We start from the raw sequence: 9813 nt of genomic DNA on the forward strand, positions 1-9813 counted from the left end.
CTAGGGGAGTGATAAATGCGGAACAATACTCGGCAGAGGGAAGGGATAAGAGTGAGTGTTATATAGTGAGGGAGTGATATGAAACAGCTGGGTGCAATCAGTGTAAACAGGTGTGTGCAATTCGTGCTGAGTGCAATCAGTAATGCATGATGGGAAATGTAGTCCGGGGTGCTATGCAACAGTTTGTGTGGTGCGAGAGTCAATGAAAAGGAAAGTTCATGGACCGGATTCGTGACAATAGCATAGTAAAGAAAGTTGCAGTTCAGTTCAATTCAATTTAATTCAATTAAATTCAAGTTTATTTGTATAGCGCGGTAAAGAAAGTTGCAGTTCAATTCAATTAAATTCAATTCAATTCAATTCAATTCAATTCAATTCAAGTTTACTTGTATAGCGCTTTTCACGATACAAATCGTTGCAAAGCAATTTTACAGCAAATTAAATTTCTACAATATTTAGTGTTAGCTTATCAGTTCAGGAGATAAACAGTTAATAAGATTATGCGATATGAGACTGTTCCGTAATTCCCCAACCGGACCTCACTGGACAATGGCACCTTTTTAGTTACACCCTGCGTCACTACCCCCTCCTGCGAATTTCGTGACCCGGGATGTTGCTTGGAACAAAGCGATAGAGTAAAATCTGAACACCACTCTCACAGAGAAAATTTATTTATATAGCATATTTTATGTTAGATCAACTAGAAACAATGTTTAATTTATAAAGTTTTATTTTGAAATGTAAGTCAATAACAACTGGTCAAAGCCAGAGCCAATGGTGAAAGTCTTTGCGCGAAGAGACCCTGCCCCATTTTGGAGGTTCTGCTTACTATTGGAGTTCACGCCCCATTTTGGAGGTTCTGCCCACTATTAGAGTTCACGCCCCATTTTGGAGGTTCTGCCCACTATTGGAGTTCACGCCCCATTTTGGAGACCGGAGTCTGCAGTTACAGGTGCATCTCAATAAATTAGAATGTCGTGGAAAAGTTCATTTATTTCAGTAATTCAACTCAAATTGTGGAACTTGTGTATTAAATAAATTCAATGCACACAGACTGAAGTAGTTTAAGTCTTTGGTTCTTTTAATTGTGATGATTTTGGCTCACATTTAACAAAAACCCACCAATTCACTATCTCAACAAATTAGAATACTTCATAAGACCAATAAAAAAAATTGGTCAGCAGAAGGAAGCATGAAGTGCTCCAAAATTTCTTGGTAAACAGGTGCAGTGACTTTGGTTTACTGCACCTGCAAAAAACTGCAAAAAACAAAATGGACCAACACCAGCAGATGACATTGCACCAAACCATCACATACTGTGGAAACTTAACACTGGACTTCAAGCAACTTGGTCTATGAGCTTCTCCACCCTTCCTCCAGACTCTAGGACCTTGGTTTCCAAATGAAATACAAAACTTGCTCTCATCTGAAAAGAGGACTTTGGACCACTGGGCAACAGTCCAGTTCTTCTTCTCCTTAGCCCAGGTAAGACGCCTCTGACATTGTCTGTGGTTCAGGAGTGGCTTAACAAGAGGAATACGACAACTGTAGCCAAATTCCTTGGCACGTCTGTGTGTGGTGGCTCTTGATGCCTTGACCCCAGCCTCAGTCCATTCCTTGTGAAGTTCACTCAAATTCTTGAATCAATTTTGCTTGACAATCCTCATAAGGCTGCAGTTCTCTCGGTTGGTTGTGCATCTTTTTCCTCCACACTTTTTCCTTCCACTCAACTTTGTTAACATGCTTGGATACAGCACTCAGTCTTCCCCATGATTGTGTAGCCTAGTGAACCAAACTGAGAGACCATTTTGAAGGCTCAGGAAACCTTTGCAGGTGTTTTGAGTTGATTAGCTGATTGGCATGTCACCATATTCTAATTTGTTGAATTGGTGGGTTTTTGTTAAATGTGAGCCAAAATCATTAAAATTAAAAGAACAAAAGAGGACAAGACTAGCAATCAGTGGTTAAGTTGTATTTACAACACTGTTCCAGAACAGTTCAACCCAAATATTCAGATGTGTGCAGCACATTTTATGGAGGACGGTTTCCTGATCCTGTAGAGTAGACTACAATGCCGGCTGTTCTGACTCAGAGATTTTTTTGTTTGTTTTCTTCTGTCAATGTATGATTCAAGGAATATTATGTTTATTGATAAACAGTAGTATACTAATATAAGTGTTGAGGCAACAACATTTTTGCACCCAGTTTACAGTGTGTGTTATGTCTTTAGAAAGCATTTAGCTAAACTTAACTAACCACCATTTACACAAACCTTGTTACGGCAACTAAAAGTCTGATGCCCATAAAGGTACTAAATGATTAGTAAACATTTACAAACATTTACAGATAATGAATTTTTTCAAATTTAGATTCGGTACTGCACAAACATGAACAAATTATTAATAAATTATTTGTAAAGATGTGTAAATAGGGTGAATTCAGGTCATTTGGGACACATTTTGCCATTGAGATGACTGCTCATAATGGTACTTAATGATAAGTAAACGTTTATAAACATTTACAAATGATGAATTGTTTCCACTTTCCATTGGGTAGTGCAAAAACATGAACAAATAATTAATAAATGATTTAAGATGTTTAAATAATATTAGTGTCACGTTACACTGCTGTGGGAGACACGTAGGAGACACGGAGTAGCATTCACAGTCTTTAATGACGAAAACTCGGGATAATCCACAATAGGAACAGGGCAAACACACGTAGAAACAAGTAGACCTGACAAACACAAACTGAACATACTAGGACTTTTAAACACAGGGCAATCGGGGGAACACAGTTGACATCAATGGAACATAATCAAACTAAACGAGGACAGGAACATGACCAAATAAGGAAACACAGGAAGGACTAAGGGGGCAAAACAGGTCCAAAAGTCTGACAATAAGTCTACACAACAAAGAAAGACTAAATATATGACCTTTACAGACTGTGATTATGAGTTAATGAATAATATGTTAACATGAATAGTTTGTGAAGTGCTTAAAATTACTAATTGAGCTATTTTTTTCCACAACATTTCTAAATTAAAAAAATAGCATTAGGTAATATGTGAACTGAAGTTTAATGACATTTGTTAGCATTCAAAAGAACATTAACAAATGTGACCCTGGACCACAAAACCAGTCTTAAGTCGCTGTGGTATATTTGTGGCAATATCCAAAAAAACATTGTATGGATCAAAATTATCGATTTTTCTTTTATGCAAAAAATCGTTAGGATATTAAGTAAAGATCATGGTCCATGAAGATATTTAGTAAATTTCCTACCGTAAATATATAAAAACGTCTCAGGTTACTTATGTAAGTGGCAATAGCCAAAAAAACATTGTATGGATCAAAATTATCGATTTTTCTTTTATGCAAAAAATCGTTAGGATATTAAGTAAAGATCATGGTCCATGAAGATATTTAGTAAATTTCCTACCGTAAATATATAAAAACTTAATTTTTGATTAGTAATATGCATTGCTAAGAACTTCATTTGGACAAATGCTGTATATCGGCCAAATATATTCAAATAGCTGTATATCAGCCAAATATTGCCCCATCCTAACAAACCATACATCAATGGAAAGCTTATTTATCCAGCTTTCATATGGTGTATAAATCTCAATATCAAAAAATTGAAACTTATGACTGGTTTTGTGGTCCAGGGTCACAAATAAGCTTTTAATCATTGCATAATTTCTGTTAAAATCATTTGTATTTTTTTTTAAAGTGCATGATCATATGAATTGAAAGTTTAATGACATTCGTAAGCATTAACTAATGATCCGTTAAGCATTATGTAATGTTTGTTAATGATTTATTAATGAAACTTTTACTCATTGTAAACCATCTGTCAAAACCATTTGAATATTTGAAATGCATGATCATATGAATCGAAAGTTTAATGATATTTGGAAGCATTTTAATTTACAATAAATAATGTTGTGTTAATCATTAGGTAATGTTTAATAAGTGCATTAGTAAACATTAACAAGCACATTATCTGTAATGTGAATATGTAACAATTAGTGAAATGTTAAGCATTATATAATATTTGTTAATGATTTATTAATTCAAGTTATTATAAAGTGTTATAAAGGATTTTACTTTTTATGTGAGGTTTGTGAAAACCCTTTAAATCTCACATATAACATGCATGTTCTCAGCTAGTTTGTAACAGATGAAATATATAAGATGAAATATATTAATCAAATTGGCTCACCTTCAGTGTGTCCAGAGTGGATGTTTGAAATCAGCACTAAAAACATAAAACAAAAAACTATATAATATGTGTATTAGCTGTGTTTCCTCAAATTTTTAAGATTTTTGATCTGTCCAGATTGAGGTTTGAGTGGGTTTCAGTTTAAGGAACTTAAACCTAAATGGAATATGGCATTAAGTAATTTTGGGACTGCATGTGTTTGATATTTTTCTCATCAAAGCAGAGAGAACTGTTTAGGGAAAATCAAGCCAACAGTCTGAACACAAACATAAGAATAAAGAACACACTTATACATGTACTCATTAGAATGAAAGATTGAGTGTATGTGTAACTGTCTTTCTTTATTCCTCTACTGTATATCATGAACTAGGACTAGATTTGAAACTGATAGCAGAATAAAATAAAAATAAAAAAGACAGGAAAGCTATAAATCACCGGATCCTTTTCATAATACAATAGCAATTAAGTTGAATACATTAAGAGAAAATAATACTCACAGAGCACAAGAGGAAGTGGACTGAGCTCCATACTGACTGAATGATGACAGACGGTTAAAGACACAGACTGTTAAAACCTCAAGTCTTCCTCTCCAACAATATGTAAAAATAGTTTGACAAATTCTGTCATTCATGTTTTGAGTTTCCAAACTCAAATGGTGTTTTCCCAAACAATTAAATTATCTTCCATCCATATTTTTTTTATTGGTATTCTATGTGTTTAATACACTTTTGAACTATTTTATTGTCTTTATTTACAGCTTATATTATTCTATAAATATTAACTTGGTAAATGCTGTTAAAACATTGCTACATAAATAAAGCTTTACTAATGTACCAAATTAAAGAACCTTCACATCCTATGACTTTTAAGAACTGTAATATTTTGGAAGTTATGAAGTCATATAATATTAGTAATATTCTAATGCATTATGGTTTGGTTTTTTCTGTTTTTACGTATGTATGTATGTATATACGTATATGTATGCATGTATATATTTACATTTTTGGCTTGTAATGGTGGAATTAGAGGTATTTTTAATGTCACGGAAATAAAGAAGCCGGAACTTGTGAAACCATTTCAATGTACCAGCTGTGTCCAGCATGAAGTGGAGCCATAAACCTCACAGATTAAAGTCATTGAATCTCCTTCAGTCAACCACTTCTGTGGAGAAACACTTAACTGTCTGGGGTCTATCTGAATAGGGAAATCACTCATTTAATAACATGCAAAGTGTGTATGGACTGGTATTCCCTACGTTATGAGGACCCCACAAGTACAGTATTACCAGTAAACTTTGACCTTGTGGGGACATTTTTTTTGTTGGTCCCCATTAGGAAAAAATATTATAAATCATACAGAATGAAGTGTTTTGAAAATCTAAAAATGCCTGTAGTTTTGTGTGAGGGGTAGGTTTTGGGTAAGGGGATAGAAGATACAGTTTGTACAACAAAACCAATATGCTTATGGAGATTCCCCAACTCCCTGTAATGATTAAAATACCAGTGTGTGTGTGTGTGTGTGTGTGTGTGTGAAGAGATGATCAAACTCCCCTGTCAGTGTAACTTCATCACTGACGTTTGAGCAGCATGATCCTCCTCTCTCTGCTCCATAACAGAAGTATTTACCTGCATCAGACTCCGTAACAGGACTGAATGTGTGTTCCTGTAGTTCACTGAAAACACAGTTTGAACCGTCTTTATACCAGCTGTACTGCCAGCTAGTGACTCCTTCACCATAAATGTCACATCTGAGACTGTGACTGTGTCTCCTTTGAATACATGTTGATCAGGTTTAATGCTCACTTTGGCTTTTGGTCTTTCTGTATAATAACAACAATTTTCAACAAAATGAAAATAATGTGCTGTTTTTACTATATGAACAGTAATACTTGATTGCAAAATCAGTTTCTAACCAGTAGGTGGTGCTGTACAAATTTCTATTTAAGGCTGGCCGCACGCTAGAGGATTTTAAGGCCGATTTTAAAGTCACCATGAAATCAAAATTAAATGTTTTTATTTTTAATGGAATACTGTGGTGTTTATTATAAATAATTTATCTGTGCACTTACCGTATTGACCCGAATATAAGACAATGTTTTTTTCTTTGAAATACATCTGAAAAAACGCGGTCGTCTTATATTCAGGGTCTAGACTTTGACATGTCAATAATACACCCACAACAATAGGTGGCACCAAATACGCATAAAACGAGTGTGCCATGAAATACGTAATGTAATGCGTGTTGTAAAGATCGCGAGTAAAAACAAGAGAATAAGAAAACTTTACAGCTGCATGAGTCGTGACTGTCACGTTAGCCTGATGGGACCAAACTCCCTTTGTGATTTTAAAACGTAAGACAGTACCCAGATTTGAAGACTACAGTAAGATTTAACTTCTACTGTTAATACGATTTTGGTAGGCTACTATTAGATGGATACCCTAAATGTCCTAATTCAGATGGGCTACCTGTTTTTTTTTTTTTCGTATTATATTCGGGCCAATACGGTAATTATTTTTTAAAAATTAATGTGCCCTCATAATCTTTAATCAAAAACATTAACCTCCTTTCCCCCTCAAAATGACTCATCTTCTCTTCCGGTCACGAGCTATGGTGCAAGGTCGGAGCTAGTGATGTGAGGGGTAAACGCTGGGATAAATGACAGAGGGAAAAGTTGGAGCTGGTGCTTCACTTTATAGCACTGACACCAGTCATGTGGAAGTACGTTACCCCTAAACATTTTGAAAGATATTAGGATATTACGACAACATTACTCTTAGGACATCGCAAACAGCACGCGTGCTGTTTAGACATGCTTTGTGCCATTGATCGTCGTCATCATCCTCAAAAAAAAACATTTATTCAAGCTTGGGTGTCTGCTGTGAATCCAGTGGAGAGAAATCCCCCACCACTAACTGCAAACTGGCATTCAGATCTGCCTCCATTTTGTTTGCAACGCCCCACCTTCCAACGATCTAATCAATTCCCGAAGGACGAAATCAAGTCCTGCTCTCTCATTTCAGATGCCGTTTCACTCGGATATACGTCACAGCAGAGAAGAAAAGACAATCGCAACTTCCTTTTCATGCCGACTTTAAGCCTGATTTGCATCGTTCGGGGGGTGTGGCCCGAATCGTGGCTTGTCGCATTGTGTGGTGTCATTACGATTATTTATCTGCTCCAGATCGAGACGGACCGTCACCGAACTCAAATCGTAAATATCAAACATGTTTGATATTTACGACTCTTGATCGGGCTGCCTCTGACGTGATACCCACAATAGCCAATGAGAGTGAGCAAGCGTCACCTACTGGATGTTGCATGCTTCTATAGCTGAAACTTGGCAACCACAAACATGCCATGAAAGCAGAGAACATCACCCATATTCTTTTCTATACTTTGTTTTTCACTGTACAACAGAATGCGCGCCGGGAGAGCCAGCTGACAACATCGATTGTCCTCTATTTATTTTTCTTATCTAGTCACGTTTGATCTCTTGAGTGTCCGTGAGATCTCGTGTCACTGTGAAATTGTTCCTACATTCATCAAGTGTGCGGTCTCGTGGTCTGGTTTAATCATCTATTGTGCGCATTCAGAGGATCATAAGGCTAAAAATCGTTTGAACTGTCTTCATGTCTGTGGTCTCCCATGGTTTTAAAATCTTTTAAGATTTGAAAATCGTCTAGTGTGCAGCCAGCTTAAGTGAAAGTGAAGTGACATATGGCCAAGTATGGTGACCCATACTTGGAATTTGTACTCTGCATTTAACCCATCCAAGTGCACACACACACAGCAGTGAGCCATATTGCTGCGGCGCCTGGGGAGCAGTTGGCAGTTTGGTGCCTTGCTCAAGGGTCTCACCCTATACTTTGTTTTTCACTGTACAACAGAATGCGCGCCGGGAGAGCCAGCTGACAACATCGATTGTCCTCTATTTATTTTTCTTATCTAGTCACGTTTGATCTCTTGAGTGTCCGTGAGATCTCGTGTCACTGTGAAATTGTTCCTACATTCATCAAGTGTGCGGTCTCGTGGTCTGGTTTAATCATCTATTGTGCGCATTCAGAGGATCATAAGGCTAAAAATCGTTTGAACTGTCTTCATGTCTGTGGTCTCCCATGGTTTTAAAATCTTTTAAGATTTGAAAATCGTCTAGTGTGCAGCCAGCTTAAGTGAAAGTGAAGTGACATATGGCCAAGTATGGTGACCCATACTTGGAATTTGTACTCTGCATTTAACCCATCCAAGTGCACACACACACAGCAGTGAGCCATATTGCTGCGGCGCCTGGGGAGCAGTTGGCAGTTTGGTGCCTTGCTCAAGGGTCTCACCTCAGTTGTGTTATTGAGGGTGGAAGAGAGCACTGGTTATTCACTCCCCCCACCGACAATTCCTGCTGCACATGAGACTCAAACCCACAACCTTTGTGTTTTAAGTCCAACTCTCTAACCATTAGCCCACATCTTCCTAATTAATTGGGAATAACACGGACTAATTTCTTAGAGTGTAAATGTGAAAATCCAAAGAGAGCTTTAACATTTGACAATTGTTGACAAATGTAATGCAGATGAATGTCACAAGACACCGTTTTGTCATTTTGCATTTTCAACCAACAAAAAAGAATGAATGTGTGCATATTATAGCCTATTATTTGTGAATAGTTCAAATGGCTTGTTACAAAAAAAAACACTTTCTCTTACTGTTCTTCAAGTTATTAATTTAACTTGTTAAAATGTGTATTCATAAACGTTAAAAACCTACTTTTCTCTAACAGTTTATAACAGTGTAGAATCGCTAATGCGTTATGCAATATATGAATCAAATTCACTAACCTTCAGTGTGTCCAGAGTGGATGTGTGAAATAATAATAATAATAATAAAAAAAACTCACAGTATAATGGAAGCACTGTTGTTCTTCCTTTTCCTCTTATGCTCGAGTGTTTTATTCATTTCTGGATAATACAGAGCCGGCCCAAGTCATAAACGGACTAAGTGGCTACCACAAGAGTACATGAGATGACAGCTTTATTATTTTTTTTTATTATTGATTTATTTTTTGTGTGTGTGTGCTTTATATTATGTCAATGGACAATGGTAATACAAAATGCAATATTAATGAATTAATCTATACGTATCATCTTATTATTTCCATAGCAACACATCATGCATGCAGGCACAATATAGCGCTGTATGACAGATGTATGACTTTTATTTAGTTTTTCCTTTTTTATTCTAAATATCCACAAATTTGGTAACTATATCATGAACTATATGATACAGCCTATTCTGATTGTCAAATATGTGTAAATTAATTTGTTTTGTCGTTTAAACAACCTTAAAGGAACACTTATTTTCCAACTCCCCCATAGATTAGACATTTGAGTTTTACCGTTTTCGAATCCATTAAGCCGATCTCCGGGTCTGGCGGTAGCATTTTTAGCTGCAGCTTAGCATAGATCATTGATCATTGAATCTGATTAGCCGTACCATGGGTGCAGCAGGCGCAATGATATCACGCAGCGCCTGAAAATAATCCCCAGCATGCTCCCTGTGCAAGCAGGTGGTCACGTTGGTTATATTGATGGA

At 36.4% G+C, this 9813-nt stretch overlaps 1 pseudogene; it reads right to left on the reverse strand.

The window, feature by feature from the left end:
- LOC107599330 (uncharacterized) overlaps nt 1–7456 on the reverse strand; it is a 12558-nt pseudogene extending 5102 nt beyond the window's left edge.
- Nucleotides 7457–9813: the final 2357 nt, after the last annotated feature.

Source organism: Sinocyclocheilus grahami, unplaced genomic scaffold (genome assembly GCF_001515645.1).
Source record: "Sinocyclocheilus grahami isolate Dianchi unplaced genomic scaffold, SAMN03320097.WGS_v1.1 scaffold264.1, whole genome shotgun sequence".
NCBI classification, from domain to species: Eukaryota; Metazoa; Chordata; class Actinopteri; order Cypriniformes; family Cyprinidae; genus Sinocyclocheilus; species Sinocyclocheilus grahami.